Source organism: Rhincodon typus, unplaced genomic scaffold (genome assembly GCF_021869965.1).
Source record: "Rhincodon typus isolate 14 unplaced genomic scaffold, sRhiTyp1.1 hic_rhity00003874, whole genome shotgun sequence".
Lineage (NCBI taxonomy): Eukaryota > Metazoa > Chordata > Chondrichthyes > Orectolobiformes > Rhincodontidae > Rhincodon > Rhincodon typus.
This window is the reverse complement of record NW_025969512.1, coordinates 3,127-14,771: the sequence shown is the minus strand read 5'-3', so window position 1 is coordinate 14,771 and position 11,645 is coordinate 3,127. Positions and strand designations below refer to the sequence as shown.

Here is an 11,645-nt window from a genome sequence, read left to right as displayed (position 1 = left end):
ATTGGGATTATATGTTCATCTGCAGCACTGGTTACTTCCTTGTGTGAAAGAACTGGTGAAGTATCCGATGTTAAACTAGATTACTATTGAAAGATACATTTCAACAAGAGCCTGCACTATCCCCCGAGTCGTTGATATTTTGTAGAAATCTATCAATCTCAGTCTTCAACATATTCATTGATGGAATGTCCACAGCCTCTGGTAGCATCGAAATTACAAATTCCAGCCCTCTGTGAATCCCCACATGACAGTGCACTGCTTGGAGAGTATTTTCATGGTGGATCTGGTGCTGTTATCTAACATATTCTCTGCCACTGTAGTTATTGCTCTTTACAAGTAGTCTGTTCTGAGTGGTGCCGTGATTGTATAGTGCTTCGCACTCTGCGTTGTGCTTGCAGTAACCTCGGTTCGAATCCGAATTACGCCAAGTGATGCTTGCTGCAATGTCTTTTTATTCCTTGTGACACAGGCTACAGAAATGCGGTAAGTATCAAATATTTTTACGTGAAAATATTCTTTGAGGTGGTGACAATCATTCCTCAACCCCCACTCTCTCACATATCTGCGTTTGATGCATCAGATTTCAAACCCACCACTTGGAGATTTCTCTCCCTCCCACAATCACTAACTCTCCTTCACGTCCCTCCTTCCACTTCATTGAAGCACTGCACAATCTAACATACATTTTCACATTGACATCGTTCATTCTGTCCTGTTACCGTCAGTGTTGCTGTGTGAACGTGCCCTGTCTCACCACGGGGAACTTTAAACCAGTCGATCCATTCAGATACTGCGGTTGTGAGATCAAAACTCATGTAGCAGCTTTTACGGGCGTGGACCAGTGATTATTGGAGCATCAGATTTAGGAAATCGAAGAGGGCAATAGTGAGCAAAACAGACTTCATTGGAAAAGACCAGTTTCTGTGGGTTTCTGCATCATTTTTTTCATTTGTTCATTCGACTATAACTAAAGTATTGTGTGCAGTTCTGTAATTCACATTATTACGGGGATGTGATAGCACTAAAACGGTGCAGAAGAGATTATCAGGATATTGTCTGGGCTGAAGAGTTTCAATTATGAAGAGAGATTGAACGGACTGTGGTTGTTTTCCTTAGAGTAGAGGAGATGTACAAGATAATGAGTGATATTGATAGGGTAGACTCAAATGCATGGTTCCCCTTAAAGGGGCCTTAGACTTCATGTAAGAGATAGGAAGGCTTGAGTAAATGTGCGGAAAAACGTTTTCAGCCAGCGGTTGGTTTGAATCTGGAACCACTGCCTGTAAGTGTCCGAGAGGCAGATATCCTGATGACTTTAAGAAGCATTCAGATGTGAATATGTGATGCTGTGCCATTGATGTCGATGGGCGAAGCGATAGAAATGGAATTTTGATATTTAAGCGATTGTACTTGATTGGTGCACACGTAAAGGGCTTCCGGGGCGTTTGGGCTCAAGGTCCTCCGGAGTTTAGTGGTTAGTATCCCTGCCTTTCTTACGGGCGATGAGGGATTGATTCCGCGCGGGGAAATAACCAAACTTTTTTGGGGCCTTTCAGCGAAAGGGACCCACCTTCGATTTCAGCTTCAGCTGATGTGCGTGGAGTTTGCACGTTTTCGCCATGTCTACGTCGGAGTGCTCCAGTTTCTTCCCACATTCTAAACATCTGCAGGAGAGGTGAATTGGCTGTGGGAAATTGTCCCGTTGTGTGCAGGGATGTGCAGGCCAGGTAGTTCGACCAGGATAAATGCGGGTTTACGAGGATTGGTGGGTGTCACTATTCTATACTGGGCTCTGGACGAGAATGGTCACTGCTTCATATCGGGCTCCGGGGTATAATATTCACTCTTTTATGTTGGGCTCTGCGAGAGAATGTTCACTGTTTTATATCGACTCTGTGGGAGAATATTCTCTGGTTTATATTGGGCTGTGGGAGAAAGTGGTCACAGTTTTCGATCGGGCGCTGGGGCCGAATGTTCACTGTTGTTTTTCAGGCTCTGGGGGAGATTTATATTGATCTCCATTCTACTTCTCCTGTGCCTTCGCGGGTGTAATACGCGCTGCACCAAATAACTGCAGCCCTTCAATCAAAACAAAGGAATGAATGGCAAGCTGAATGTATATTTTGAGACTCAGTGACTAACAAATGCTATGTGTCTGTGAGAATGTGTGTTTCGATAAATAAAATACGAACTGCACATTTCAGGGATTTCGATTTTTACATTGGAACAGGGTTTGGTCCCTTGTTTGAAACAGAATAACTTTCGGGTGTAAGTGAAATATGATCAGCACCGGACTGCAGGGAAAATGCACAAAACCGAGCGAGCCGCATCTCAGATGACACCATGCAATACACTTCCAGTCACTGAGCCTGCATTGCAAAACAAGTCGCCTGAAAAAAAAAACACTTCCTCTCGAAAGGTAAGCAGATTTATAATTCGAGAAAGGCAGATCCTACTGCGTAATTGTTCTAAAGGCTGTGCAGGGATGAGCTACATTATCATGATTCCTTTCACTTTCCCGGCCTTTCTGCTGAGCTGGCAGTTTTTGGGTAGGAGCAAATACCAGAGGTCACACGACACTATGTTGTACGAGCGATTGCCTCAAAAATGATTTTTCCGATGTTGCTAGGGAACACAACGAAAACAAAGGCACAGGGAAAAGCTTCGAGGATCCCGGAACTTCTCGTCAATTTTCTTAGCCGCTCCTTGAATTTGAGCTGGGACGCTTTCGCACGTAAAGCAAATGTGATACAACTCCGCTACAGAAAGAATTAGGGCGCACCAAATGCACTCTTAAAAAGGATGACCATCTGTGCACATTGATGACCAGGAAGGAGAGGTATTTAACAAAGATTCATACCGCAATGAAATAGACTTATCCTCCTTTCCACAACAAAAGCAGATGTGGGCGACTTCATTCAAAGAATGGTTTGCTGATGAGAGCAGCAAACTAAGGAGCTCTGCCCACATCCATACAGAAACCTACCGCAAGAACAAAGGAGCAACATTCAACACTTCACCTGTCTCTTTCCTATCGATCGATGTAGTCCAGCGTTACTGGCATTATTGAAAAATAAAAGATATCACGTAAAGCTGCCCAGAAAATATTCACGAGGACGTTGCCAGGGTTGCAGGGTTCGGACTGTACCGCGAGGCTGAATCGGCTGGGGCAAGTTTCCCTGCAGCGTCGGAGACTGACGGACGAGCTGATTGAAGTTTACAAAATCATGAGGGCCATGGATAGGGTGAGGAGTCAAGGTCTTGATCACAGGGTGGGCGAGTCCAAAACTGGAGGGCGTATAACTAAGGTGAGAGTGTGGGTGGGGTTTGGGGGAGGGGGAAATTTAAAAGCGACCTGAGGGCCATCTTTTCATGCAGAAGGTGGTGCGTGTATGCAATGAACTGCCAGAGGAAGTGGTGGAGGATCGTGAAATTACAACATTTCAAAGGCATCTGGATGCGTGTGTGAATCGGAAGGGTTTAGAGTGATAAGGGCAAAGTGCTCGCAAATGGGGCTAGATGAAATTAGGACATCTTGTCGACATTGCGGAGGTGGACCGAAGGTTGTGGGTCCGTTGTCTATATTTCTACGACGAAAGTGATAACCACTGGAACAATGGAAACGAGGAGCGGATGCTCTGTGCTCTCCCACATCGATTTGGAACAAAACATTTAACTCTGTTGTTTTCAACTTAAATACAGCTCATCCTTACGCAGCTCCAGCAGCACGACCTGAAAACACAGCTGGCTGTCAGCACAAGTGGTAGCGGCTGAATTCGAACCCACGCCTCTGAAGCGATTGGAGTTTGAAACTACCGCCTTAGACTGCTCGGCCACACTACCGCTGACGCTGGCACTTTAATACGACTCATTCTGACGTTGCTACTGCAACACAGCTCGAGCAAAGGCGCACAGAAAGGCTTCAAGGATCCCTGTCTTGCTCGAGCATTTTCTTAGCTGCTCGGCAATGCCCAGCCACAATATTATTTTCCCACCAGATTCTGATAGCCGGTCGATTCAAGCAAAAATCAATGGAAAGCTGAACGCATGTTCTGAGACTCGGTTAGGCAACAAATGTAATGTGGCTGGGAGAAAGTATATTCGGTCATGCTTGCATAAAGAAAACATGAGCTGCACGACATTTCTGGAATGTGGATTTTCGTTTTGATAAATGATTTCGCCCTTTGCTCGAAACAGAACAACTTTCGCGTTTACAGGTAGCATGATAAACACCGGACGAACGGGAAAACGCACCAAGCTTAGCAGGCCGTGTACCAGATGATACCGAGTAGCACACTTACAGTTACCACGCCGGTTTTGCGGAAAGAGTGGCTCAAAGATAATCGTCTGTCCGAAAAATTGAGCTAGCATGAGAATTCGAGAACGACAAATTACATTGTGAGGCTGTTCGAACCTCGGTGCAGCTACGAGGTGCCATCTGCCTTGCCTTTCCGCTTAACCGTAAATTTTCCTGCACAGCTTTCCAGTCCTGGACACAAGCAACTGTCAGACGGTATCCAGCTGATTTGGAAAGCTGCGTGTGGGAAACGAGGAAAAGCAACTCACTAAATGTTACGAAATTCCACGGTGCTTATTTAGAGATGCACAAAAGGCAGTTTCTGAACACATTGACAGAACGTAAAAGGCGATCAGAGATGTCAAAGAGATGCTAACAGCATGTGATTGCTTTTTGTTCAAGGAGTGAAAAGCTCTCGCGTCTGAGTCATCTTCACGTCTCTTGCTGCTGACTGATTAAGTCACGAGTTGTTTCACTTGAGCTGCATGTGGCTCGCTTTCCTATCTCTCCGTGTTTAGATTTTCTTACTCCTCTTTGACATAAAGAAAAAAAGAATAGATACAATGTCAATTGATGGCCTGTCTTGTCATTCCCTCAGTTTCAATGCCAAAATGGCTCAGACACGAGAGGACACGTTAATGTTCGTGATTCTGCGAGAGCACGAGTCATGTGGTTCGTCTGAATCTGTAAATCCTTCACTCCTGTTCTTTATTGAATGAGCCGCTACTGTGTCCGCTGCTAAGAAATGCGAACATGTTTCTCTATTCCAAAACGTGACTGAGTGCTTCTAGTTTTGATTCACGCACTTTGAGACATGGCAGAGGCTAATGGAACCAAGGCTTTCAGAGACTACTTTGAGATGCATTTGACAGAGAGGAATGCGCGGTGAACTGCGACACCGGCAAATCAGGCTTCTCCTTCACTTTGAGCTGGGACGCTTTCGCACGTAAAGCAAATGTGATACTCCTCCGCTACAGAAAGAATTAGGGCGCACCAAATGCACTCTTAAAAAGGATGACCATCTGTGCACATTGATGACCAGGAAGGAGAGATATTTAACAAAGATTCATACCGCAATGAAATAGACTTATCCTCCTTTCCACAACAAAAGCAGAACTGGGCGACTTCATTCAAAGAATGGTTTGCTGATGAGAGCAGCAAACTAAGAAGCTCTGCCCACATCCATACAGAAACCTACCGCAAGAACAAAGGAGCAACATTGTTTTTGCTTGGATTCGAACCGGGAACTTTTCGCGTGTAAAGTGAACGCGATTACCACTACACTACAGAAACAGCACCGCCAGCGGGCGCACTCCTACCATCTTCCTACAGCATTGAAATTCGCAGCCGTTCAACGCTTCACCTGTCTCTTTCCTATCGATCGATGTAGTCCAGCGTTACTGGCATTATTGAAAAATAAAAGATATCACGTAAAGCTGTCCAGAAAATATTCACGAGGATGTTGCAGGGTTGCAGGGTTCGGACTGTACCGCGAGGCTGAATCGGCTGGGGCAATTTTCCCTGTAGCGTCGGAGACTGACGGACGAGTCGATTGAAGTTTACAAAATCATGAGGGATATGGATAGGGTGAGGAGTCAAGGTCTTTATCCCAGGGTGGGCGAGTCCAAAACTGGAGGGCATATAACTAAGGTGAGAGTGTGGGTTGGGGTGAGTTGGGGGGGGGGGGCCGCTAAATTTAAAAGCGACCTGAGGGCCATCTTTTCATGCAGAAGGTGGTGCGTGTATGCAATGAACTGCCAGTGGAAGTGGTGGAGGATCGTGAAATTACAACATTTCAAAGGCATCTGGATGTGTGTGTGAATCGGAAGGGTTTAGAGTGATAAGGGCAAAGTGCTCGCAAATGGGGCTAGATGAAATTAGGATATCTTGTCGACATTGGGGATGTGGACCGAAGGTTGTGGGTCCGTTGTCGATATTTCTACGACGAAAGTGATAACCACTGGCACAATGGAAACGAGGAGCGAATGCTCTGTGCTCTCCCACATCGATTTGTACCAAAACGTTTCATTCTGATGCTTTCAACTTAAATGCAGCTCTTCCCCAGCCAGCTTCAGCATAACTACCTGCCAACACGACCGGCTGTTTGCACAAGCGGTAGTGGTGGGATTTAAGCTTTCTTGGAGAAAGGAGCTTGAATCTCGTGCCTTAGACCGCTCAGCCACCGTACTGTACCATTTATTGGTCCAATATGACTCTTTCTGATGTTGCTACTGCAACACGTCATCAGCACAGGTCCAGGGAAATGTTTGGAGGAACCTTATCCTCGTCCATTTTCTTACCTGCACGTTGAAATGTCTGTCTGTGGCATGCTGCAGTGTTCCATCGAAGCCCCACGCAAGCTTGAAGAACAATACCTCATTTTCTGCTTGGGAACCCTGTAGCCCACAATATGGAGTTCAATAATTTTAGGGCCTAAACTCTCCCATGTCCCAGCCCTCTTGCCCACACACCAGGCCTTGTTATCACATAGCCTGCCATTACTCACCCCTGTTGTTATTCATTAATAGTCCCCATTAAACAAGTATTCACTCTCCCAGTCTTATCGTTTTCAACTCCTTGACAGTCCAACTTCTTTTCTCTCTCTTTCGTCTCTATCCTATTGTTTACTCCCTACCCCATCACCTTCCCCTTTTTTTTCTGCATGAAACCTGACGTTTACCCAGCCACCATCAGTTCTGAGGAAGGGTCACCAGACCTGAAACGTTAATTCTTGTTTTTTTTTTGCCTTCACAGATGCTGCCAGTCCTGCTGAGTTTTTCCAGCAACTTTGTTTTTGACCTGATTTACAGATTTTGCAGTTCTTTCGGTTTTTATCATTCAGTTCTGGATATGATCAGCAGTAAACTCTCATACAAATCATACACCATACTGAAAAATACCCATCAACCATTATTATCTATTTCCTATTGGTTTCAGAATGCAGTGAGATTTCTTGTCATGTCCACCATGAATTTCAAACCAGACTCGTAGAAAGACAACGAAATGTTTCCAAACATTGCATATAGATTTTAGTTCAAATCTATTACGTATCTTCTTTCAGCATATTTGCTGTTTGGATTAGTTTATCATCGTTGCCCCTTCTTCACAGTATGAACAAGTGTTAAAATATGCACCATTCCAAAGATTAATAACGTGCACAAGACTGGAGAGAGTGGAAGGGGATAATAGGCACTGGGGACATTTGTGCAACTAATATATTGGAGAAACAGGAAGATCAGCACGCTCTGTCTTTTATACTGCCATCTGTAAGTTTATCACTTTGTATCTTACATTCGCACTCATTGCTTTCCAGGCAAAGATTGGATTTACCATCAGTCTGTATTTACACCAAGCAGCTACTTTATCTGGTAACTGGACAGACAAAGGGAACTCGATTTAAACTCGGGGCAGAAGCAGTCAGCGAATCAGACAGTGGATAGAACGTCATCAAGTATGTCAATGAGAAAAACAAATAATTAGTACAGATAGGATTGACGCACTGAAGAAGACCATACGGTACAGGACCCAGAATAAATCATACAACTCATCATACACACGCCCCTATTCCATGCGATCGTGGATAATCTGATATTCCTCAGACTTCACTTCCATGCCTTATCCACTTAATCCTTGATTGCCTTAACAATTAAAAGTGTCTGTTTGAGCCCTGATTTTACTTATCGACTCAGCCGGACAGTCCTCTGTAGTAAAGTATTCCACAGACTCATTGCTTCTGAGAGAAGAATTCTCCTCATCTCTGTCCTAAGTAGGTGACTCCTTGAGATCATGCCCTCTGGTCCTAAACTCTTCCAAAAAGAAGAAATATCCTCTCCACATTTACCCTATCAAGCCCCCTAAGAATATTAGCAGTTTCAGTGTGGCCTTCTCTCATTCTTTTAATGTCAAATGAGTACAGGCCCAACATACTCAAACACTCCTCACTCGAAAATCCCTCTATGCACCAGACAACACGGCGAACTTTCCATGCACTGACTCAATGCCAACATATCTTTCCTAAGATGTAAGTTCCAATACTGCTCACTGAATTGCAGCTGTGCCTTGTATAACTATAACAAATCCTTTCTATATTTATTGTCTATTCTCTTTGAAATATAGGCTGTATTGAATTTGAATTCTGCCACCTGACAAAGGAGCAGCTCTGCGAAAGCTTGTGATTTCAAATAAACCTGTTGAACTATTGACTGCTGACTCATTATTTAGCTACCCACTTATTTTCGCGTCATTCACACAGTTGACATTCACTTCTAGGTCATTGGTTGTGTCTGGAGGGGCAAATGACTGAAGTGAAATGATGTTGAAACTCTTGTTATTCGGCCAACCTGCAAGAATTTAGAACTATTTTCTTGATGCTCTAGTGTCTTGACTTCAACTGGAGTACCGTCCATGGTCAGGGAATAATGACTTATTTGCTTTGTGCATATATTCTAAAAGAAGATGACTCACAAAGTGTCTGAAAACTAAATGGTCACAGTCGTTCTGGCAGAATCAGTGGAGTGAGAGTTCAACTTTCACATCAACTTTCACATCAAAGCTAGAGATCCCGGTCAGACCATTGATCAAGGAATAACACGGAAGAGAAGCTTTGGAGTGAAAGAGGATGAAAAGCGAGGGACATGAAACGTTGGAAAACAGCTCATGGGAACAGTTTCAAGAGGTGGAGCTCGAAGGCTCATTGTGGGTGCTAATTGGTCAGATTCTTCTGCCTGCCGTTTGAATGGCCCAACACAGCAGTCCTGTTTTAACAATGACAACTCGCTTCAATTCGAAACGTTCATGAATGTTGCTGTCCCAAAATGATTCAATCATTCGCTAAATGAGAGACACCTTTGGTTTCTGGGTTATCGTCACTCATCACACCTTTGTTGCTCTCAGTGAATAGATCTGAATGCCTCTCTGTCGGTATCAAGTGGAGGCTGATTGGAACGTTGACTGAACAGCTCCTTCAGTCAGCATCGGGCCAGTTGGCGAGATTGATCCAATTGCAACCAACCACTCCGAACCATCTTCTCAGGGGCGACTGGGAAGTTGTAATAAATGCTGAAGTACTCACATCCAAGGGAAGAACTTTTTTTAAAAAAAAGAGGCTCGAAGTTTCTTCAGATTGATTAATATTCTAATTCACTTAGGTTTTGGAGTAGATCTGTAGCTCAGGTTGTGGGTGTTGAGGTTGGCTGGCTCGCCGAGCTGGTTTGTTGTTCCGCAGACGTTTCGTTACCGTGCTTGGTAACATCCTCAGTGCAGCCTCTGATGAAGCGTTGGTGTGTTTTCCCGCCTGGTTTTTAAACTCATGGCACTCCACGAAGCATGCTATTAATAAACACATTGAACTCGACCCCACATTCATTCCACTGCGGAGGAAACCCGGAAGTGAGGCAATCCATCGCAACGGACCCCAGAGTTTAAAAACCAGGCGGGAAAACACACCGACGCTTCATGAGAGGCTGCACTGAGGATGTTACCAAGCACGGTAACGAAACGTCTGCGGAACAACAAACCAGCTCGGCGAGCCAACCAGCCTCAATTCTAATTCACTGTAAACACTAGTAATGACGATTTTGGCCATTCAGCAGTCGGTGGTAGCGTGGCCGAGCGGTCTAAGGCGCTGGATTTAAGCTCCAGTCTCTGTTGAGTCGTGGGTTCGAATCCCACCGCTACCAAAAGCGTTGGTGAGGTGGACGCAGAGCAAGTGTGTTTCTGTTGCTTCTACTTTTCATCTCGGTGTTTGCTGTTCATCGGGCCTCTGACTGCTTTGTTGATGAAAGTGGTAAAATGGGCAACAGGTACTGAAAACAGTGAGAGCTCCAGCTGTACAGTGCCTCCTCAGATCTCCGCTTGGGGAGTTTGAATGTCATGTTGGCGCCAGTTTCTGTGTCTCAATTGGTCAGTTGCTGAAAGAGCTGTGGCTCGAGACCACCCATGTACACAGCCTCAGCGGTTTCACATCAAACATTTATACCGACCACGTACCGACATTTCACCCATTAGAACTCTATGATGAGACTGGATTTAAGTAGCACCATCAATGATTCACCTCGGCTCCACTCGGATTGGGACAGGGACAGGGACAAGTAGCAGGCTAGTACACCGTAGTCTCCATTCAGAAAGTGGTGTGATCCTTTAGTTATAAATTTTGTGTCTGTCACCTCTCTCACTGACACCTGATGAAGGAACAAGGCTCCAAAAGCTTGACCATTCAAATAAACCAGTCCAACACCGGCACTTCCATATTCGGGATTTTGCACAGTTTGTGGACGTCCGTTTCCGCGGGTCAATGGATCAGCATCAGGACGTAAATTGAAAAGATGCTGTCTCGAGACCATGCAGATACAATGCTTCAGTTGCTTTGCGTCAAGCAATTAAGACTCCAAGCCCTTTCAATTAACCCAGGCAAAATCCTTGACAAGATCAAATTCAAAACACACCCATCATAGACTCTCTATTCCCCTGCTCCACACAGAGTGAAACAGAGACAAGGAGAGGGAGTTGATCCCTCTCTCCAATTTCCCACTGCCAGCAGAAAGCGGCCACTGTAGCTTCAATCAGCGGCTTCCTGCCCATCCCTGGGACACAATCTACAGAAATTCATTCCTCAGAATGGTTCTACTCGTGTGAAAGGGGTGAAAAAGCTTTCGTTAAATTTGGACAAGGGCTGCAACAGATTCTCCCGATCTTTTGAATCTTTTTAAACAAACCCCGTCTCCAAATTAGAAGTGGCAAGATTTTGTGATGAGAACATGAATATAAAAACGAACTCTGTTCACATTTAACGAAAAAAGGGAAAAACAAACCTTGTTCGGATATAAAGGCGCAGCGCTGTGAGGCAAATGTAATAACCACTACACCGCAGAAACACAGCGGGCCCACCGACCCTATTTTCTTAACGTTGTCTTGGTCTATTCTGCCCAGGTTATCCAGTCATCTATTACATTATAGTTTCTAATGCATGAGACCCTCTCTCAGCGGACACCTCTCCCTGCCGTATTGAGTCTGTAGTTTGGTCATTCACTGAGTGACAGTGAGTTCATTTCTTTCTGGGGCCTGTGAGAATTTCCACCACCTGCTGCATCCAACATCCAAAGGAGTTCTTTACATGTCGTTTGAAATTACTTCTGATGCAACAGTGTTAACGCCACCATGTCATTTCCTCCACCAGCCAGAAATGCGTTTGAAATACCACATTCCTGTTTGTCCTTCCAGGTATTTCAGAGAGGTCTTTTGGAAGCAGCTGATGTGAGGAATGTTCCAGTTTAGCACGAAGAATGAGGTGGAGCAGTATAAATTGCAGAGTGACGAGGAAACGATGGGGCAGTAACACGGGCAGGGAAGA

At 44.9% G+C, this 11,645-nt stretch overlaps 1 non-coding gene across 1 annotated transcript; it reads left to right on the top strand.

The window, feature by feature from the left end:
* Positions 1–9,893: 9,893 nt before the first annotated feature.
* Positions 9,894–9,975, top strand: trnal-uaa. Its single transcript has one exon. It is a non-coding gene; the product is annotated as a tRNA-Leu (tRNA).
* The last annotated feature ends 1,670 nt before the right edge of the window (positions 9,976–11,645 follow it).